Consider the following 24,426-nt stretch of genomic DNA (forward strand, 5'->3'; position numbering starts at 1 on the left):
CAGCTACCATACCTCTTCAAAAGTACCAGTCAATTTTCCACTGTTAATGCTTTAAAAGAAAATGTGTTCTAGATTAGAAAAATCTAGTCACATTTAAAGTTGTTTGTTTAGGAACAGAGAGAGAGAGAGAGAGAGAGAGAGAGATATGTTGTATTATCCAGTAATGGTAATAAATAATAGAAGTTACAATAAACATCTGTAATCATTAAAAATTATATGAGATGATTCAGTCTCAGTTTTCTGAAATATGACTTGTTGACGTTAAGATTTTTTTCTAACTCTACAGAGAGTTCTCAGTCCTTTGGTTATGTTTCCCATTCTTCTGCTCTGAAGTGCTTGTTGACTTATAAGTATTTCCCTTGCAGCTGTGCCATGATCTCCTCCTTATGAATAAACTTTGTTTGGACATAGGGACATGATTCCAGCTGCTGCTGCCACTCTTTGTTCAGCTTCCCTTTATTTTAAGGTGACCATTTAAAAACATGCACTCCCTGGTAGTAACAGTTCTTCGTTGTGCAAACTGAGTCAACAAGTCTAAATTTGCCACTTTAGACATTAATTAATAATAACCAGTAGTTGTTCAATTTATTCCCTATTTAAATGCTGACAGTATGCTTGGCTCTAAACAAAATGCAGAAGGCATGTTTTGCACTTAATGGAAGTTACAGTATACGTAGATGGTAGTTGGAGAATGTTTGACTATGGAGAAGTTTTTCAAAGGAAATAGAGGACCCTTACCTTGAGCAATTTAAAACTAGATTGGGCAAAGCACTGGGAGAGAGAGTGTAGGGAATAATTTATACTGATTGAGGTGGATTAGGTCATTTTTTCCACCTTTAATTTCTATTCTTCTTCTGAGGGCTACTGACATAGTGCTCTTTCTCTGGCTAACAGGGCAAATGGACACTGTTCTCCCAGTATCCTAAGCCTCAGTCCATGACTTGCAATTCACCTGAGATCAATCACTGGTGGGCAGAAGATTCCTGAACCTGTGGGGTGTGGTGTTTTTGTATATCACACAACACTGCTCTGACTGCATTGGATCTGATTTCTAACAGAAGCCAAGTAATCGGAGCAGGTTAAACCATCCTGCATTTATCATATGTCTAGCTACCCAAAAGGTAACATTATGGTTTATGGACCATTAATTTTTAAACAATATGTGTTATGTATATGCCATATACAACACAAATAAAGACAGAGTCCTTACCCAAAGGAGCTCACAATCTTAATAAAGGACAGCACACACTGTGAGACCAGAGTGTGATGATAACTTAGAGCTTCTTGCTCATAAACAAATGGGGGTGAATGGTAATAGCATTATATTAATGTAGTTTAGCATTTGTGGGCTGAAAAGAAGAAATGGGATTTCCAGAGGAATTTAAATGAAGAAAGGTAGGTGGTTAGTACACTAGAAAAAAATTGTCATTTCAGGGCCTCCTGATCATATATAAGAAAATATGAAGGTGAGAAAGGCAAAAACAGTTTGTAACTAGCATACCCTATTTTATTTATTTATTTTAATTTCTAGAAACTTATCCGTGAACATACGAGCCTTGCTTTGAGAACACTGAATAGTAAATTATTGAACCTCCATCCTGAATTATTATTTGTATTTGTAAATAGTAGTGTTTTCTATATTCTTCTAAAAATTGGACTTTTCTCCCAAATTTATGATCTGTTGAACTTTGACTTTCATAGCAAACTTATTGACTGACTTTCAGGTCTTGAAAATCTAAAAATATCAAGTGGGCATCAAACACTAAATATCATTTTGTTGTTGTGGATAGAAGTAACTCTCCAGTTTTTTGGGTTTTATCTGCTGTTGTAACATAGTAACATGTGATTTGGTTATCTCTTCTTATTTACATGGCAATGAAAAATGTAAAGAGAAGAGTTTCTTTCCTCCCCAGTGCCTGCCCAAACTTATGTACTGAACTGGTTCAGTCTCTTCAGAGGCTACATCTGGTGATTTGTGGGGATAAGGGACACAGTGGCTTTCTAAAACCAAAACTGAGATGTACTATAATTTAATCATTCATTTTCTTTTCAATGCAAATGAATATTAAGCACAGTAAAGCTGAATTAATTTCCCATTATTCCAGTGCTGCTGTTCTGCAGCTTTATAAATGTATTAACACCTGTGACTCATGGCTTATAGTCATGATGTGTAAATGCCATGGTAATACATGTAATAGCTCACTTGCTAGACAACATTAGGTTGAGGTGTTTTTTGTTTTTTTTTATTAAATACTTGTAAGTAGCAAGTAGGTTTGAAATTGCAGTGTTGCTAAATTAAAATAATTGTAATACTGAAAAATTAATTTTATTACTGCAAAAATCACTGTCACATCAGGGTTTATCACATAAAATGAAATGTTAATTCAGACAATATGGCGTGTGTTTTATACCATTTAAAACAGTACCTGTGACTTTTAACAAATATGACACCACTATTCTTTGTATTAAAAAATGTGTGAGAATTAACTAAATTTTACACTTCTGTTATGCTGACTATGCAAGTCTGTAAAGATGAACATTTAAAACTGACCTAGTCTTCAATCTCTAAATTCATCAGGCATGAACTTGTTGGCCTTGATTCTTTGCTGGTCCAACCTCTGCTTGGGCACAATGAAAGTGGGAGCTGACAGGAAGCACAACACACCCCTTATTCTCAGTGGCGTGATCCTGCTCAAATTAAAGATATGGGGTGGAAAGGGACAGCTTTAATTTACACATAGTAGAAGATCCATCAGGGATGGATCAAGTATAGCAAAGCCTTATTCTGTCATGCTCCTTCTCCTCCTATTCCCACCCCCTGCTCCCCTTTACACTGGACAGTGGAGCTGAGAGAGAGCTGGCCCAGTAAGATGCAAAGCAGTGCAAATGTCTGGCTACTTTAAATTCACTTTGTGTTGTGTAAATGGTGCAAAGAGAACTTGGCAGGCTGCAGAATCCAGCCTGTGGCATCCACATAAGCTGTGCACCTAGGAGGAATGGACTGATCTCATGTACAAGGATACCTTGTATGGAAGTAAGTTGTTCTCCACTATTCTGCACTGTTTGTTCCCTTCTGTGCAAGCACAGTAATCCAAAGAAAGACGTATTTCATGAGACTAGAAGGTCAGAGCTGTCATTTCAATTCCTCTAATACTATTGATATGGGCACCGTTATCAGTACTGGAGATTGTTGTCTTTATGAGCAGTGCAAGTATTATTCTTTAACATACAGTGAACCTGTCAGCACCACAATGAAGCCATAGATCAGCCTGTAAACTCACTTTGTTGTCATGCCATTGAGCCAAATAGTGTGCAAAAGTTACATTATCACTTCAGTTTATTTCTGATAGGATTAGTCTAAAGAAGAGTGAGACAATTCTGTTATTTCAATATACTTTATTTTAACGTCTACTTGATATAATCCTAGTTTAAGGCACAAATGAAAAGAAGTTCGGTCTCATTCTAAATCCACATCTCATTCACCTTGTAAAACCATCGTACAAGAAGGCTTTTAAAAAGTTTCAAAATAGTTTTTTTTTAATGTTTCAAGGTTCTTGATCTGTAGGATCAAGGGAACAAATTCTAAACTCGTCTGGGGGAAATTTTTCATAAAACCTTTGCAATTTCTGAGTTAAAAACTGGGGAAATATTGTGCTCTTGGACTAGAAATTAATCCTATAATAAAAGATCCTGGACAGATTTTTTTTTTAAATAATGCACATTAATAGTTCCTATGGTACCTTTTTCACTGACCAAAATCTTAGCTAACCACTCCCGTAGCGCCATCCCTAGATTATCTTCCAAACCATGCTCTCTTTCTCAAGCCATAGTTTTATAATGCCTACTTGGCAGTACACCCTCCTGGCTGGGAAAGGATATGGGGCAATTTGAACTTAATTATACTGTAACTACATTAAACAGTTTATTTTCTAGTTATTTTTGTAGAATAAACTAAGAGGAGTAAAATGCAAATATCTTCCCCCAAATCTGTTTCATTTTTATACTCCATAAGTTAACATTTTTTCTAACATACATGAAAATTAGAAACAAAAGAAAAAATAGGCACAGATCCTCACCCTGTGTAAAGTGTCATTGCTCCACTGACTTCAATAGAGCGATCACAACTGTACAATCTGAGGATCTGCCCCTCTGTCTTAAAGATACCTATTTTTCTGTGAGGAAAATCTTCTTACATCAAAAGCTTTAAAAATGAAATATCCCTCACCTTGAACCTTTTCTTCCAGTCAGTGTCCTAACTTACAACAATTCCTTGCTGGAAATAATTCATTGTCTTTCTTTGGTTAAAAATCCATTTACCCCAAATTAGATTCTGTTTTTAATCACCGGGACTTGCACAAATATGAGAGAGACTGTATACATGAATAAATAACAAGGTGAATAAACAGAAGATGAAGCCTCCTCTTTCCGGTTAGGCATTTGACACAATGCAATTCAGTATTTGGTGATTGGCATTCTTCTTCTCTACCAATGTACCCTTTGACTGGCTTTACTGGTCAAACACATGACGTTAAAAACATGGCAAGATACGCTATTAAAATTCGTATGGAAACATGAAAGACAAAGTGTGCATTCTAAAGGTCTGCATAGACCTACAATGAGGGGTGGGCTGGCTTTCCCTCATATAGTTTATTATTATGCACCACAATTAAAAGATGTAATCAGTTGGGTTAACTATAAATCATACACATGCTGGGTAAAACTCAAACAAGACTGGAGCCCATATATAGCTACTTGTAGCAATTGTTGGGTTTAAAAGAAATGTATGTCACCAAAAAATAAAAAATAAAAAACATTCATCTAGACCACCTTAGCAGCTTTGGACAAATTTTTTAAATTTATCCCCAGGAAATATCAAAGTAACTATTCACTGTAAGAGCTAAGGTTATTCAATTTGTACAGCTGTTCCTGGGTCCTAATTTGAAATCATACCAAGAGATATGTAATAATGTAAATAATATAAAGATCCCGTATTTTCAATATGTAGAAGTCAAACATTTTATTGTCAAATTTGGATACAAAATAGCTCTATTTAGACCTTTAACCACAATTGAAGATTTGACCCAGAAGCGAGCTGGAACAAAAGGTTTCATTTCCAAGATATTTTGATTGAAAAAGAAGTGGGTAGGAAAACAACCCAGATGAAAGGTGGGAGATGGAGTTGGACAAAGGAATTGATTTAGCTGAATGGGTCTCTGTATGGGAAAGGGCATATACATCTTCAACTTGTGTAATCACAAAGAATTTTTTTTTAATGACTGTATAGATGACATTTGATTCCAGTTAAGTTCCTTATATTTTTGCTACTAGGAATGCACTCTGTTGGAAAGGTTACATGGAAAGGGGGATATACTTGCACACATGGTGGTTGTGTCCAGGAATTAGACACTTTTGGGAGGGAATTATTAAAGAGATGCATCTTATAACAAAATGCCAGCTTCTTCTTTGAGTAGATACAGACATGTATTCCACTTAGGTGTGTGCACGCCAGCGCGCTGGAGCTGGAGCTGGAGACTCTTGCCTAGCAGTACCCGTAGAAGGGTGGTGCTCGAGCCTCGTGGCTCTGACCCCTGCACTGGCTATATGAGGCATCACCGCCCTGACTTCCCTCAGTTCCTTCTCACTGCCCGTGGCTGGAGTCGGATCTCTGTGTGGTTGCAGACTCACATCATCACGTTTTGTCGTAGCCTAGTTTATTGACGTGACTATGCTCGCTGGAGGGGCTATACTGAGAATGCTCAATCAGGGCAAAATGCAAAGAATAGGGCAGACAATCCCTAAAACTGGTGGTTTATTCTATAATTAGATTTCACAGACCAGTAACCAAACAGCTTCTGTAATATCTTACTGGTTACCAACAAGCCAAAATACAGTTCCATTTAAGCAATCCAGACTTTGGCTCCCACGCAGATAGCCAAGTCTAATATAGTGAGGGTTACTAAAAACCTTATTCACCATATATAAAGTTCTATCAATCCCAAGAGATCAGACACATTATCCACCAAGTTAATGAATATTTCAGACCTCACCCAAATACTTGCTTACAGCCAATCCTTATGACCTAAATCTAAGATTTATTAATAACAAAGAAAAGAAAGAGATGCTATGGTTAAAGATTATTATACATACAGATATGAAAAGAGTTCGTAGGCCAGTTTCATGGCAGAGATGGTGAGGTGGCTGATGGTGATGGTGCCTATAGTCCAGTAGGCAGTCCATGTGCAGAGTTTGTTCAAATTCTTCCAAGAGAATTGCAAGGATAATCCAGAATAGACCTGGAGACCTCAGTTTTACGGGATTAGACTTTCCCTGTCAAAGTTTAAGCAGATCTGAGATAAAACAGGATCAGGCCAAACTTTTTTTATAGCTGAAGCAAGTTGGGGTCACAGCAGGGCCTCCTAGACTGAAAAATAGGTAAGGTAAATTGTTGTTTTGAAGCTAATCTGTTTCCTAGGCATACACTGGTAATTTAGTTGTATTCATTAGCATAAGGCAATTAACCATCAAACCGTTCACAGGTAGTTTACTACAAATTTCAAAGAGAAATGAAGACAATGATCTTATTACACCACAAGTTCCATCTAAATGTTAATATCCCCTTTTGATCGCTGAATCAATAGAATATAGTAATGAAACATTATAGATAGGAACAGGAGTTTAGCATCTACAAGCTAGTTAGATCACATTGTTAAACTTCTAACAAGATAGAGGTAAATGCAAATACAATTGGTATATATTCTTAATTCTCTAACAATACAGGCCTACATTGCCCACTAACTCCAAGGCCACTGATACCCTTCCCATATCAGTGACCTTGTACTCAGTGGGAAGCTCCTCATTCATGGAGATCCTGCTCTTTGTACCACTCAAAGCCAAAATCACCTGCCAGGTTGCCGGTGGTGGCTTTGAATCAGCTGCAGCCCAGCCATTGGTGGTCTTCCTCCTCACAGAACTGCTTGAGATCTTTGGGGTACATGCCCTCGGGGCAAAGATGCTACTATGGGGTGCAGCAGCAGCAACAATGTCTCCCGCCACATTCCTTTATGCAACCTTTTCCTCCAAAACAATGGGACTACCCTAGAAAGAGGGATAGATCCCACAAGAGGAAGCAGTTAGGCTCAGGCTTCAGACAGTCCTCATGCCTGCCCTCAACACAGGCCAAGAGCTTGTTTTGACTCCTTTGTCCAGAACATTGGTCCTGTCGTTCCTCCATCCCCCTGGGGACAAGCTGGCCCACTTTTACAATGCTTGGGTCTCGATTACCTCTGACAGCTGAGTCAGAGTCACTATCAGATGGGGCTACACAATCCAGTTCCTCGCCATGCCCCATTCTCATCTCCCATCCCCATCCTTCTCCAGGGACCCCTCTCATGAGACACTGCTCGTTGAGCAGGTCAGCTCTCTGTTGAAGTTGGGAGTGGTGGAGGAGTTTCTGCCGGAACACCATTTCCACAGTTTTTACTCCAGGTACTTCCTGATAATGAAATCCCAGGGTGGGATGAGACCTGTTCTCAACCTTCATGGCCTCAACAAATTCATCAGGTTCATGAGATTCCACATGGTCGCTCTATTGCTATCTCCCACCCGTGCTGTCTCAGAATGACTGGTTCCAAGTAGTAACAGACAGAACAAAGTGAATTACCAAGCAAAATAAAATAGAACACGCAAGTCTATATCTAAGAAACTGAATACCGATAAAAACCTCATCCAGTAAGTCTCCTTCTAGTCTGGGTCCAGCAATCACTCACACCCCCTGTAGTTACTGTCCTTTGGTCCAGTTCCTTTCAGGTATCCTTGGGGGTGGAGAGGCTATCTCTTTAGCCAGCTGAAGACAAAATGGAGGGCTCTCCCAGGGGTTTAAATAGACTTTCTCTTTTGGGTGGAGACCCCCTCCTCACTCCTATGCAAAGTCCAGCTCCAAGATAGAGTTTTGGAGTCACATGGGCATGCCACATGTCCATGCATGACTCCGTTTTTACCAGCCAAGCCACATTCATGGGAAGGCTCGGATGTGGATTGACATCTTCAAGTTCATTGTTGGCTTAAGTGGTTTTTGATTGGGCACTTAATTTGCACTTTTCTCAAGAAGCTGACCAAATGCTCTACTAGGCTAGTTAAAATCAAGCCAGTACACAGCCAATATTCATAACTTCGAATACAAAAATGATACACGCATACAAATAGGACATACATTCAATAGATCATAATCTTTACATAGATATGTTACATGGCATATGTAGCCTAAAATATATTCCAGTTATGTCACATATACATTCATAAACATATTCCATAAAGCCTTATGGGGGGCACCATCACAGAAGGGAATCCACATTTTCCCCTATCTCAATGACTGACTGGTTGCTGAAGGCAGCTGCGGAGAGGAGGTTCTCACCCACGTTGATAACGCATTGCATTTGCTTGACCGTCTGGAACTCCTCTTAAACACTGCAAAGTCAGCCTTGGCTCCCACTCAAAAAATCGAGTTGATTTAGACTCCACGAGATTGAGAGCATTCCTGCCGACCGACCGCTTCCAAGCAATTCAACTGCTCTGCCTCAGTCTGCAATCCCAGCCATCCACAACAGTCTGTGTGTGTCTGAGCCACATGTCCGCCTCCCCTTAGTTGGTTCAGTTCAGCAGGTGTGCCTTCACCCCCTTCAGATCTGGTTCAGAATGGTTTACTGCCCTGCATTCTCTGGACAGGTTGGTTCACCTTCCTCCACCAGTCCTAGAATCCCCACGCTGGTGGAAGTCTCCAACAATGTGTGCCAAGAAGTTCTCTTTGCTTGGCTCTCTCCAACCAAGTCAGTGGTTACCAATGCTTCCCTTCTGGGTTAGAGGGATGCATCTGGACTCATTGAGGTTGAAGGGCCTGCGGTTGGAACAGGAAGCCTCACTCCATATCAATGTATTGGAACTTCGGGCCGTGCACAATACATATCATGCCTTCTGAGACCTCATCAGGCATGCAGTATTTCACATACTCACCAACAATTCCACTACGATGTACTGTGTGAACAAGTTGGGAGGAGGAGTACATTCTAAGTTACTCTGCTGGAGGCAATCAACCTGTGGCAATTTTGCACCGAAGAAGACATCACTCACTCGGTAGCAGTCCATTTGCTGGGGGTGCAAAATCGCCTTGCTGACCATCTCTGCACGGTTTTCTCCATAAGCCATGAATGGTTACTGAAGGAGCGTGTTCTCCAGGTTGTCTTCACAACACAGGGCATCCCTATGATTGATCGGTTTGTAAGGAGGGAATACAGGAAGTGTCAACTATTCTGCTCTCCAGGGGATCTTGGCATGGGCTCCTTCTCCAACACCTTCAACTGCAGCTGAGAGTCAGCCCTTCTGTATGCCTATGTCCCCATTCTGATCATTCCGCAGGTAATCCTCAAACTCCAGGTGGATTGGGCCAAGCTCATTCTCATTGCTCCAGTGTGGCCAAGACAGTGTTAGTTCTCAGACCTCTTTGCTCTGTTGGCTCTGCCACCCATATCACTTCATCTCCATCCTGACCTGCTCACTCAGGACCACGGCCACACCCTGATATTTTACTCTTGTGGAATATATTGAACTGAGTACAGTTTGTTAGACTGAGTGGAACAGAACTACCCGTTACTACCTGTAACTGAAAGTCCACTCATTTCATATGTTGGCATCTAGTTTTCTGTAACATGCTATTCTGTTATGTCCAAGTAAAGAGATAGGAACTAGAACTAGGAAAACCTGTTTTTTCTTAATTGCACACCTTTCAAAAGAGAACATTAGTATATGAATCCAGTAATGTGGAGAAAGTGTGAAAAACAAATGGGGGGGGAGGATGAAAAATGGAGTTGAGAATAGGCAAAGTGAAAAATAAATGCAGAGACACTAGTAAAAGGAGCAAAGATGAGGGAGAGAGAAATGAATCAGGAAAAATAGATACAGTATATATACAGTGTACAGGCCATGCATTTTTGCCAGCCTGGCTCTCAGAAGCTGGGGGAGGTTCTTCCATCCACATTACCTAGCATCAGCTTCCCTTTAGCTAGAAAAACATTTTTGAATGGTGAATTAACTCTTGGAGAAAAACATGGGTTTAAAATTCGGGAAGAATTAGGTTTGAGGAAACCATCAAATAGTTTGCAAGGTCTCAAATCTCTAATTCCACAAGATTCACGCCTTCCTAATGCAAGCCATGGCTCTGATCCTGCATCATGATGTGCTAATGCAGACCCCGGAGCACTTGTAGAGATCTGTTGTCCGCAGTGCTACTCTGCACTTGCACTATTTTATGTACTAGAGGATCTCAAGGCAGTAGCAAAATACAGCTGTATTGGCATGGCCTATTTAAAAGACATCCCACCCATTTCTAGGGCAATTCATCTTTGTCAATGAAATGGACTAATCAGTTTCACCTTTTACTATTTGGGGTTTATAGGTAGTTTTATTATACAATCATAGATCATAGTCCCCATGTTTGGACATTGTACAGACAAGTAACAAAGAAGACAATCCCTGCCTCAGAGAGCTTAAATTCGACTTGACAGGCAGAACACAACAAAACAAACAAATGGGATTGGAAGGATGAAGATAATTAACAATAAAACAATTTTGGAAAGAACCTGTTTTTAGATATTCTGTCATGAACTAGCACAATACTGCAATTTTTGGGTTGAGACATTTAAGGAATATATAAATCTGAATAAAATGTTTCAGTTGAATATAAAAATTAGCACATTTCTGGTGATTATAAAAACTTTTTTTTTTCCTTTTTATAAAACTGAAACATTTAACCTCGACTGGAATGTCCCTTTAAGGCTGCTGTTTCCTAATCACTCCAAATTAGTTTGAGGACTCAGATATCCTTGCACAAGCATTCTGTAATGTCTATGTTCATGTTTCTGTCAATCACTGAATGATATTGAAAGGCCTACTGATGCATGGAATTCAGGTGACCTCAGTATTACTAGAAACCCTAAAGCAAAGACCAAACTTGAGAAAATGCTATATGATGATAGACATCTGTCACCTGATGCTAGTTGCATTTGTCTGTCTAAGAATTTATATGACAGAAATTACTACAAGTTCAGAAGTATTTATTTCACTTGCAGATTCACTGCACAGGACTCGTGCATAGGTGCGCTCTATATTGCATGTACTCGGATTATTAATAAGCTATTGTGCATAGTTCTGTTTTGAATCACTGTAATGAAGGTTTTAGATCTGACACAGATTTTGCCAGTGTCATTCACAGAGATTTGTAAATAGTTGGTACTTCTTGCCAATTTAATACATAGTGTCTTAGATACAAGTTTTCCAAACTATTGTTGATGTAAGTTAAAATGTTGAACTACCTTCTAAATCCTTTCACTTCAGGGACATCAAGAATGTGAGTGCACAGCATTGACAAATGAGCCTTTTGTGTTCGGACACTTTTGTTCTTTGCTAATATAAAAACAAATATCCCCAAACACTTAGAAATCCAGTCATAAAATCAGGTAATTGCTTTGTTGTTGTGAACAAAAACAGACATGGAGTATAAGTACAGACAGGATCAGCTTTTTGTTTTTTATTTTATTTTTATTTATTTTTTTAAACAGTAATACTCACTGGAGTCCAGCCACCACTGAAAATGCAGACCAGTTGATTCTGCTGCTACTCTTTAACCTGCTCTAAGCAGGCACATTCCAGCCCTATTGTTTCAAGAAGGAGCACTAGCTGCTCCCAAGCTGGGGTACCTGTCATCAAGCTTTTATTGACCATTGGAGCTGACAGGTGTGGGATGAGATGGTGGCAGAAGTGCTGGTATGGCATAAAGGTGCATAGTGGCTGTTGCAAGCTCTAAGTGGAGAGAGATTTTATTCTAATGACTCTATGAATTTCTGAATTCCTCAAATCCTCTAATTCTTTCTCACAGGTAAAATACTCTTCTGGAAGCTAGCCTCATTGGCTGGTTTCACTGGAAATTTTGTGGGAAATAACTTTTTAACCAAAAATCTCATGAGAATCTCTCTTCTTGCAGTACATCCATAAGATAACAAAGAATACCAAATTCTCTTGTTCAGATCTAGTCTGTTTTAAACAGATCTCATGGGATCCAGGTGATTTAAAATGGTCTAATTAACCTGCTTCTGCAATTAACTGTGACTGTGAATGAAACTAATTTTGACAGGACTGTGATTTTCAGTGTACTATCTAGAGGGTGTGTGTGTGTGTGTGTATACACACATATAAAATTAGAACGAATAAGGCAGAAATGTCATTTTTATGTGTAACAATTTCCATCTGTAGAAGTAAAATATAAAGAATAAAATCTTTTACATACCAAGTAATGGATGTCTAAGAAATTATGCCATTTCTAACTAATTGTAGAGCTTTCCCTTTGACAGGAATTTTAAATGCAGAAGGAGGCTTTGCAGGGGGATCTGGTGTTACAGCAACATGAATCAAACATAATTGAACCCTAGTTGGCAGGTATAATATATTTATTTAACATAGCAACCTGAATAAAGCTACTGACATGTGAGAGTCTCCTTTCTCATTCAAGCTGGAAGCAGTGTTGTCTGAGAGGGAATTGCTGAGCCAGGGTATGCTGTTAGATTGGACTGGCAGGGTTCCGCTGCAAGGAAACCAGCAATGTATTGCAGCTGCTACCACCAGTGGATGTTGCTATATGCACTGTTGCAGAGAATTATTCTGTACAAGAAATAAAAGTTGCAAGGTATCTAATAAGGCTTTGTCTTCACTACCCGCCGATCCGGCAGGTAGCAATCGGTTTTTCGGGGATCGACTTACCGCGTCTAGTGAAGACGCGGTAAAATCGATCCCTGATCGCTCTGCCGTCGACTCCGGAAATCCACCTCGGCAGGAGGCGGCAGCGGAGTCGGCGGCAGCGCGGCAGCGGTCGACTTTCCCGCGTCCTCACCGCTAGGTAAGCCGACCTAAAATACGCAACTTCAGCTACGGTATTCACGTAGCTGAAGTTGCGTATCTTAGGTCGGAACCCCGCTGCAGTGTAGACCTAGCCTAAAGAAGAGATGGTGAGATAATCCAGCTACTTGGGTCTGTGATAAGGTTCTATGAAACCAATGTAAAATGCCTCATCAGTGTATTCCCTCACTGCATTTACAGTTTTACTTTGCCTGTGTTGTTTGGCAGAATGATTGTACTTTAAGACTTTCATATTCTTCAGTCCTCTATATGCTGCAGTGGGATACCGCATGTATGCTTCCTTGACTCTCCTCCTTACTTAAAGCCTGCAATTTTGCATGTTCCACTCCTTTGCAAATTTGAAAGGCTTTTTCTAAAGTCAACTCCTAGTCTCTCAGCAAATCCTCGCATACCTTCCTATCTCTGCAGCCCACTACCAGCTTCTCTATAATCAGGGAATCTCTGAAGGAGCCAAAACTGTAAGACTGTCTTTTTAGCTTCAAGTCTGTAGCAGATTCCTCTTATAATTTTGTGTGGAAGAGAAATCTTTCTTAGGTGCACCTTTTAGGCATACAGTAAGCTTCAAACTGTGCTAGGACCCTATCAAAATCAATTCCGTTTGTGAATGAGAGCTGGAAATTATAAATATCTAGTCTTAGCACCAGCTAATAAGGTCACTTTCTTGGAACTGCTGAGGATGTCTGCATCCATTGCAGTCATATACAGCAAGAAACTTTGTTCGAAATGCTTCCATGATTCCTCCATATTATCTCTGAACCTTACTTCTGGTAGTGATTTCAGACCATCCATCATTTTTTCTGTTCTCTGCTAAAATAGTGAACAAGATTACCAATGAGTTCTAACGGAGGTAGTTGTTTTGTGATATGGGCAGGTGTTCAGTGGGACTTATTTCATGTAGTCTGCTGAAAAGGTATCAGATGGTAATAACCTTTTGAGAGTGTTGAACGGGGCTGTATTCGACCCAGTAATGTACAGGAGATACTTCCTGGAGCCAGCCTTTTCTCTTTAAACACTAGTACATACACTCCACACAGAGTCAAACCTCAGAGTGCCTGTTTCTCTTCGGACTCACGACTCCCTTCAGCTCTGGCTTTCATCTCCTTCATGTTTTTCAACTTCTTTCAGTCATGTGTAAATAACATTTACAAATTAAAGGCTCTTTTTGACTTGACACAGGCAACTTTCTCAAGCAGAGATCAGATTATTTTTAGCAGAAAAAAGATGATGAACACATTTAGAGAGAACTTGAACTTTGTCTCTGGCTTTCTGTCACAATCAGGGTTGCAGTCTCTTTGACAGGGACAAAGCATGGAAGCAAACTAGTGGTGCTGCTTTTTCTTTTTTTGGCATATTAGTGCCTACCTGGTGAATAACTGAATTATCTTAAAAACAGATATTTCACCCATTACAAATGACATTGCATATGTATGTTTTCTCTTGCAGCAATTTCATTATAAGAGATCCTTTAGTACAAGAAAAATGAAATTCAAAGAAAATCCATGTTGGTCTGCTATTCTGCCTATTTCTAGTTTCTTTTTTTACTAGTCTCAACTAAGTTCTGCTATATCTTCACTAAAAGAAGGGAAGGTTCAATTTAATTTAATTTCACCATTTCAGATTTATTTAACAGAAAAAGTGATCATTTATGTGTGGGTATATTGTCCCCAAACTTTCAAATGTGGATGCCTAATATGGGAGACTGGTGCATGTATCTGACATTTTTTTTCATTGTGTATTTACAATAAAAATAAGTATTCCTTTGCAATATATGCAAGGTATTCAATGTAAAAGATTAGGAAAAAAGATAGACAAACAACAAATACATAAAAGTTGGCATCCTTCATACATATCCCTACTACTCCCTATGCACCCTTCTTTCTGAGTCCACGACAAGTCAATCTTTGCCTTTCCCAGATCTGCCCTCATAACTTTTACTTTCGCAGGTAACTAACTTGCTGAAACCGTTTCACTATCTTCATGCTCTCAGCACAATGTTCCAAAAAAAAAAAAAAAAAAAAAAAGGGAAACCACGTCTCACTCTAGAATGAACAAGTTAAATAAAATCAAAGAAATGCCTCTTTTCCAAACCGTTTTTGCTGCATATACATTCTTATGTTTTCATCCTTATCTCACTTTTCAGTCTTGACCTCTGACCTCCATGCACTTCTATTTCTTAAGGAGATAACATATCAAATTGAGCAGTGTCTTACATTACTGTATAATGAACACACAAAACTATTACCACTATACACTTGCTTAATTTCTAAGGTTTGCAAAATGCTTGGACTGAAACTACTTTAAGCATTTAGTGTTGGGTTTTGTAACAAAGTTTAAACTTAGATATGGTTCATTGAAAGATTTGTTATAGTTCAATAAAGTTTCAAATAAATTTGGACTAATTCATGGTTTTGCATTAAAAATTGGACAAAATTTGTGATTTCATGCTGGTTAAGCAGAAACCAGGTGAAGTCCAGTATTTTCACTGATTTGCAATTAGGTTTCCAATTTAAAATGAAACTTGGAATACAACCTTCATAGATCGAATCATGGAAAAATGTTCACATGAACTCCTGAAAAGCAAAACAACAGACTTCTCAATACAAAAATAAAAAGCATTCATACAGTACACACTCACCACAAAGGACTAAACATCAAACCCCAGGATATTTCAGAAGTTTGGTATAGCCAAAAACTGCCACTGAACTTGCACATATAGTTCAGTAACATTGATAAAGTAATGTTTTTTTAGTCTAAAAACACAGAGGCAACAGATACCAACATAATCAAGGCCTGATAACCACATTACATAGTCACAAATATAGAATGTGACAGTGTTTCTGTAGAAGTACTATAGAACTATATGCAGCAAGTTTCAGCCTTTGCAGAAAAGGCACTGCAGTCCATTGAGTAGTGCAAATATTAGACATTGCTTTAACCATCTGCAAAACATTTTTAGTGACTAAATAACAATAGCAATAGCCTGCCAAAAGCCATGGAAAGTATTGGTGCCTAAAAAAATACAGCCCAACACATTCTGTGCAACCAATGCTCTTTGTCAACAGCTGCCAGAAATAAATTGGTTTTTAGTTTTCCTTAGGAGATCGGCCTTGGGGGGGGGGGACCAAGTCTGTTCCTTTTACAGCAAAATCCTAACTCAACAATAACACAAAGGTGTTATAAACAGAAATCAAACTTCAAATTAAAAAATGTGGGCCACATCTTGACTCTGCTACATGGAAGTAAGGGGAATGTTAGCCCATTGCTCCCTTTGCTTTCCCCACAACTGTCACGCTGCCATCCCCCTCTGGGACATGAGGGGAGGCACTTTCTCTCCCAGTTACACTTCCTAGTATTCCAATCACTAGGTATGGCAGTACTGTAAGGTGTCTTTGAGATCACCACAGAGTCAGGCTCAGCAGTTGTATATAGCTGTTTCTGAGTGGCTGTTTCCTTGTCATAGGATTTCATTTTTCCTCTGGAGCTTCAGCGCTTGACTGGATTGTGAACATATTTAGGGCTCTGAGAAGAAACCTGAATCAGGATCTGGCCCTGTATATTAATGTAAATATGAAGCGCCTTACCACCTTTTGCATATAGTACATGGTCTAGAAAAGAGGAGAAACCACAGTGATACCTTCTTTTTTCCCTGTTTACCTTAAATTATAAATATGGTATTAATATCCAGACTGATCAGAGTGTATTGTACTTTTCATCCAGTCTCACTTCTCATAACAAGAGACAAACAGCTAGTTCTCTTTTTCTCATGGTCAGCAGAAATGTTGGAGTTCTACATTCCTGGATCACTTTATGGAGCCACATCTTGTTACCATCAGTTATTAAATCACTATAATAATGTCTTTCTTTGTTAGCATTCTTTTGATGGCTAATGACTTACTGGAAGTAGCTGTTATCTCAACTTCCAAAACTGCCCAAGAAAATCCAATGACTTACATAATTGTATTTAGTTGTTTTGTTTTCGAAATTAGTATTGTGCTTGTTAAAAGTGTTGATTGACAACCCAGGAAACTAACATCCTTCCTTTGTCAATGGAACAGATGTGTCATGTATAACAGTAGTATAGGCTTCCCCGCACTGCCCCACTGTTGTGCTTCAACCCTGTTCTTGAGAGGATAGTTAATTCTTCATATCGATTTAATTCTGCTTAGACCTCCAACAAAAGTGTTCTGCCAAATAGTGTCATTTGTAATGGTAATTTCTGTTTATGGGGTATTTGTCCAATAGGATCTAGACTGAGATCACCTGACAGTTCATTTAATGGATGGTAACAAGTTTCGGTTACTACCAAATAGGGCTGAATTTGGTAGAGGTAAAAGATTCTATATTCCATTAACTTTTTCTGAACTAACAATTTCTTCTTAAGAAGAAGTAAATTTCGAGCAGGAGTGCACAACTTATATTTACAGTAACTCCAGAACACAATTCTGAAAAGTTCCTTTTATCTCATCAGCTGATGTTGCAGTAATTTACCTGGAAGGTAATGTCTGTTGGTTGCCTTGAAAAATATCTAGCCCCATTAAAGAGTAGATTTTTTTTCTTTGTTCAAACAAATTCTCTCAGAATGAGGCATGCCCAATGTAAAATTTGAAATAATTGCAATTGAACATGAAATGCATTTATTTGTAATATTTATTTGAAGTACAACTAATGCACATCAGCACAGGCATTTGCTATTTAACATGTGATTTTATTCACATTCACAAAAGAAAGTTAAAATACTATTACAGATTTTGGTACCATAGCCTTGGGGCCAAATTCAGCCATCAGGTAAACATATGCAATTTCCTTTAAAGCCAATGGAAAGTGAACCCACTTATCTGAGGGCAGAATTTGCATCAGTGATAACACAATTAAGGCTGAAGCTCAGAAGTTTGTATCTTTAGCTCATCCCTTTGTGTTTGAGTATTGTAATTCATATGATACAGGAATTCACACGGGTTGGAGCTGCTTTTTGGTACATCAGATGGTGTACACCACAATTGCACACTGGGCCAAATTTTTCAACAACAGTGGTGTTCCATGGGATTTAAGGCAGTACAGAATTTGCCAGAATGGGGAGAGCTAAGAACAGCATTTCAGCCACTAATCCTACTTCATTTTCTGTTCTGGGCTATATTTTTGTGTGAATTTTCTTTTCTTTGTAATGTAATACCACATTAAAGTTTTGAAAGTTCAGAGTATTTTAGAATGCATACTACTAACTCAACAGAGTTCAATCTATTATAGTCTGTATAAATATGTATCAATGGACATTTTTAAAATGGATATCACCATGAAAAACATTTAGAGGCTTTACGACTAGGGCTGTCAAGTGATTAAAAAAAATTAATTGCTGATAACTTATTTGTCAGATTTTAACCTTGGAATTGTTATTGCTTAGTAATAAACGCATATAAATCTTTTTCTTACGGAAAGGTTAAAAAAAGTGAGTGACTCTTATCTATGTCAACATAAATAGAAGTATTGTTTAGAAAAGTGAATGCAACAAAATATTTACTATAGAGATTTGCAAAGAAAAAGTTAAAATGGGGCTATTTAAAATGTATGTTTTACTGACAAGAAAGCAAATTGTTAGGCTGTGGCTAGCCCAGTGTAGTTTGACAGGGATCAGAGGGTATTCTTAGTCTTGGTCATTGTCTCCTTGTACTCAAGTATGGAGAGCATCTATAGCCAACAGCAGTGTTAAACTGCTCCAAGGGATGAGGTGGTGTCACCACTCTCCTTTCATCCTGGCCAGTGGCATAGGGGGAAGCATATCTTGCATCCTTTTAAAGGTGTATCAGCTGCTGCTTCTTTTCTGGGATACCACTGTCCCAGCACTGCCAGAGGCATTCTGGCTTAGTCAGTGAGAATGTCATTGGGATGGTGGGCCTTCACAACCCCACCCCTGCATGATTCTGACTATAAAAGCCAGAAGAGAGCCCTAAGGAATGTTTTCAGCCCAATGTTTCAATTTGGTAAATTCATATCATCTGCAGGGAAAATTAGTGAATATTTGCTATAGCTGGATTCAATTTATTAGGAGTTCTGAAGAAAGAGTCACGAGGAAGATAAATTAATCTTCAGATACAGCACACCACCACAAATACATCTGTAATAAAGCATATAAGATTATTATATGCAAAACTAGCTTTAACTAGCTTTTAAAGATGTAAAATAATTCACTCTAAAATCAGGAATTTCCAAAAGTCAATGTTTATGCCTCAGCACTAAGTAATGTTGCATAGCCTGCATATTTTAAAGAATAGATTGGATAATATAAAGAGAAATATGTTAAGATTTTTATTTAACAAGGAAATCAGAAATAGAAAATAAGTAATGTTGACAAGGTAACGCTGCAGAACAAACCTTAATTTTTGGAGTTTCCTGACATGTTTTTTGATCTCTTAATTTTGTATTAATTATAGATTTTGTGTGTAATTTAAAGGTGGGGAAAAAAGAAAAATTGGAGGGAGGAGGGAAAGGCAGGAAAACATACTTCTAAATTGAAACATCACCATAACTGGTTCATCTTAAACTCAGGCAGCCTTACCTGAGGCATCCATAACAAACACCTCCTTAACTGACGGAGTCTTTGGTGAACATATTGTTGACATAAACTTCTTTTAACTGAATCATCCTTAACAAATACATCTTTACTTTAAGGAATCCTTATCGCTGTCCTTAACTGAACCATCTTGAACGAACAGTCCCTAAAATGTAGCAGAAAAATGAGAGATTTTTTTAACAAGCTTACATGAAAATACTAACTTTAAATGCTTAAATTATAAAAAATACTGTAACAATTGGGTTATTTTCCCTTCTTCAGGACAGACTGTAAAAACAAGCCAAGGTTGATATTTTCAGCTTCAGTTGCTTTATGTAAGCAGAAAATTCTCACTTGGAACATATGAGGAAATGTAGATCTCTTCATGCTAACACACCCAAAAACCAGCAAGCTCAATTTTGCTCAAACTCTCCCTCTCTCTCTCTCTCTCTCTTTTTTTTTTTTTAAAACATCTATTTGGGTTGGGACCAAGGTTGGAAAAGACCATAAAAAGGATCTGCGAGAGTAATGGCTAATTGATTAAGTGGAGTTTAGAATAAAAGTTAAAACTGAGGCTTAACTATAGCAGTTGCTATGGGAGACTTCAATAATATTTTAAATGCAATGGAAAATTGGAGTTGGTAGTTGATACTCTTTTTGACAACTTCTTGTGGAGGCTGAGAGCAAAATCCTGGCCCTGTGGGAGTGTTCCCACTGACTTCAGTAGGGCCAGGATTTCACACACGTATCTTCAGCTATACTGAAGCAACTCCACTGCCTAGTTGTGTGAGTGTAATTGAAAGCAGAATTCAATCCAGGAAATACAATCTCTGCACATAATTCAATATTGTAATGTTGGATTAGTTTTAATTAACAAATAAGGCACCCAGTACTTCCAGCATTGTAATGCTATTTTGCAAGTATTCACAAATTAACTTTAATTGTCCCATCTGAAGATGTTTTGAGCAGGCCGGAACATTGGACTTAAAATAGCTTTTAACACTTTTTTTGTGTGCAAACCTAAAATGTATTCAGCAATGTGGACTATTTAAAACTCTTACCACACTTTACTGAATGTTAAATTCTGCAGATTGGCTACATTTTAAGATAAGTCATGAAGTTTATAATGTATATTATAATGTCAGGAATGAGCAAGATAACTTGGCTTAATTTACGTAGGAGTAAGTGATGAGAATCAGAACTCTGTTTTATAGGAATTCTTGCTTTGCAGAAGGAAGAGAGAAACAATCCACAGAATAATGTTTGTCATATGTTTGTGAATGAAAGTAATTTAATCTACTGAAAATTCAATATAAATTCACATGAAAATCATACAGTGTGGCAGACTGACCTAGGTTCTTTGGATGCTGAAGGGATCCTGGCCTGTCTGCTAAATGATCTTTGCTTTTGTCTAAACAACCAATGAGCATTTTGAAGTCTGACATCTTTTGAATCATGGAAACTGGAATATTTGTATCTCTCACCTGTACCCAGCAGGCACAATCACCACACTACCACCCCTTTGCGGCCTGCGCCACTCATCAGCATTTAAAATGATTGCCTGCCTGCAGTAGGGAGGAGGAGTGTTTTCTAAGGCATAGCACAGGGATCGGCAACCTTTTGCATGCGGCTCGCCAAGGTAAGCACCCTGGCGGCCGGGCCAGTTTGTTTATCTGCCGCGTCCGCAGGTTCGGCTGATCACGGCTCCACTGGCCGCGGTTCGCCATGTCAGGCCAATGGGAGCTGCGGGAAGCGGCGTGGGCAGAGGGATGTGCTAGCCGCTGCTTCCCACTGGCCCCATTGGCCTGGAGCGGCGAACTGCGGCCAGTGGGAGCTGCAATTGGCCGAACCTGCGGATGCGGCAGGTAAACAAACCAGCCTGGCCTGGCCCCCCAGGGGGCTTACCCTGGCGGGCCGTGTGCCAAAGGTTGTCGATCCCTGGCATAGCAGATCATCTTGGCTTGTGACCCAGCTTTTTCATCCAGGTTATATGGGTGGTCTTAATTTGGATTAGACAATCTGAGGATGTATGTTATTTCTGCCAATGCAGAATGAAATCTGGAAAGGTATACTGTACTCAGGCTTGTATAGACTTCATTGGGTTCACAGAGTAACATCACTGTTGAAGCAGCACTGCACATGTTCATCCCATTTTCCATGTATATAAAATACGTAAACAAATAAAGATAAACCATAAAAGGAAAAATATTTCCTGATATTCAAGTGATATTTTTAAATCTCCTAGAAATATATTAGAAAATGAAATCTTAAAATAATTCAACTACAGTAATGAGATGTTGTTGTAAATATATTATTGTACTTTTGGAAATTCTGGCAAACTGTAACAATAATTTGACTATTGTGAGTTGAAAAAGGGGAAACCAGCATTAAATTTCCAAGGTGTCAGAATGATACAGAACAATAGAAATCTAAAAGATTTGTTCTTATTTAATTCAGTTTCTTCTGAAGTCTTACTTAAGATATTTAAAAACAATATTCATTTTGGGGCTTTGCTTACATTTTAAGCTGCCTGTCAAGGAATATTATGCTCTTGAACATAAGTCCAGAGACAAAACAGAGCTTAGCTGATAGCTAAAATGTACTACCAACATTTTAAACAAGGATTTTTAAAATTTCTAGAATGGCCTGCTGGCATTCGTTTCCCTCCCTTCCTCCATCCCACTCTCCCCCCCCCCCAATAAATAAATAAACATGAATCCATGAAAGTCTGGTTTGAACTGCAGCTTTGACCAAATATAAAAGTATAGGGATGCTTAAGGAAAAGCCTTCAATGGATATTTTAAGCTAATATATAATATTGTTTGTTATGAACTAGATGGACAAGAGTTAAAACAAAGAACTACCTAGAGGCTTCTAGTGTGGGGGGTCCATTAAATATACAGCCCTGTTGATGCTAATTTACTGGTAGGCTTCAGTTGTTTAAGAAAGCTCAAATCAACTCATTTTGCAAAAATTATCTTCTATTATTAGATGAAATGCCTTCTGTTATTGCCACTGGAGGAATAGCTTTGAATCAGGGTTGTGTCACAAATGGAATTAGTTGATCTCAGTTCTATAGCATTTAGCTAACAGAATTATGAAGATTATACTGACATAATGAATAGGCTTTGGTCAGACCAGAGTAGTCCCCTTGAGATGACTGAGATTCAGTGCACTGCTGTTCTCTTTCTTTGGTTGACATGAAGGATTTGATCTTCAGTACAGCCTGTCCCCATGGTTTTGTGGGAATTATTCTTATTACTTGCAAAGCTCAGTCTAGCTGCATTTACTGAGCAGTTTAGCTTTGTTGGTTCTGGAAACCGATCTCCGATTAATTAGGCTGCTTAAGCAGAAATCTCTGTCACTCCTGATGGAACCTGTATTAAGGAGAATGGAGTGGTAGATGAGTTTGTAAAGAACTGAATCTCTTTTGTCTAACTTTAAAATAATATTTTATTGTGTAATTAAGAGTTCATATGGGAATATGTGAACTAGCCTATATCCTTCTAGTCTACAGAATCCTTCATGCTCCATTTTCCTTTCATTCTCAAAATAAAGGTATTTCTGTGAGTGTTGTACTTAAAATAAATATTTTAAAGATGTGAACTGTTTTTTTAGGTGAAATCGAAGAGCCATACAGCATTACTGATTAAAGGCAAAGAAACCCTAAAAGCATCTAGTAATTTGTAGGACATTTCTCTCATACAGCGATATAAAACGTGAACTCAGAATAGTCATTCCTAAGAAAGATTTTCTTTCCCAATATGTTAAATTATAGGAAAATTTTATGTTGTTACATGCAGGTTAATTGTGTTACTGCAAAGAGTTACATTAACAACATTGTGGACATTACTCTCAATGGGAAGTATTCTAGGGAAAGTGGGAGCATTCCTGTTCTTATTATTCCTGTTTAATATCTATATTATGGTAACATCCAGATGCCGCTATCAGGATAGTGCCCCTATTGTGCCAAACATTATACAACTACGTGTGAAAACACCACCCCTGTCCTGAAGAACATATACTTTAAGAAAGAGTAAAACATGCCTTTTTTACATCACCAGTATTTGTTAGACTTATAGAAATAAGTGGAAGTCTAATTAACCGTTCAAATTTATTTTAAATTGATTAGCTATCCTATGGTTATCCATGGAAAATAAAATGCTATGCTAAAAAGAATATAATCCCAATCTTTGGTCTTAAATTAAACTCCAGATTATGTTCCAGTAACAGATTCAAATCAACATGTGGAGTTCATTCCCTATTGGAACTTACAATATAAATATTTAAGACCACATGTGGTGCTAGTGATAATTGTCGTGGCAGGCCATTCTGACAGGGATATGAGGAGTGATTGTAAATACTTATTCTCCATCTAAATGTAACTTTCTACTTTTTAAATTGTTTCTTGGCACACAGGTAACAAATATTAAATTGAAATAATAAACCAGAATTTTCACATGTGGTGGAGGGGGAAGTAAATTATTTCAGTCATATAGGAACTTTCTTATACATTTCTTAGTCAAACTCAGTATCAGAATACACTATTTCAGCTGGCAGAGAGAGAGAGAGTGACAGTCCCCAGACCTCTAACAGATGACTCTCTAATGGAGTAATTTTGTCTGTTTCTATTAAACATCCATCCATCCACATTTTTTGAGTGCAACATTGCAAACATGAATACTTACATGGTGTTCAATGCCTCTTGCGAAGTACTGAGCATTAGCTCCCCAGATACTTGGCACCTTGTGTGGTGGTCAGGCTCTTAATTTGGATGAAACACCTCTTGAAGTGTCAGGAATAGTTTTCCTATGCTGTCACCAATAGATATATTGTACTGTATATAGAGCACAGTAATGAATATGATGATGTTTTCCCCATAATGCAGTTTTCCAACTGAAAATAATTTTTCTTGATAAAACTAA

General features: G+C 38.3%; 1 protein-coding gene across 1 annotated transcript in view; it reads left to right on the top strand.

Annotated features, from left to right (window-relative positions):
* Nucleotides 1-24,426, top strand: part of COL19A1 (collagen type XIX alpha 1 chain) — a 334,061-nt gene that overhangs the window by 117,451 nt on the left and 192,184 nt on the right.

The sequence above is a fragment of the Emys orbicularis genome, chromosome 3 (genome assembly GCF_028017835.1).
Source record: "Emys orbicularis isolate rEmyOrb1 chromosome 3, rEmyOrb1.hap1, whole genome shotgun sequence".
NCBI lineage: Eukaryota > Metazoa > Chordata > Testudines > Emydidae > Emys > Emys orbicularis.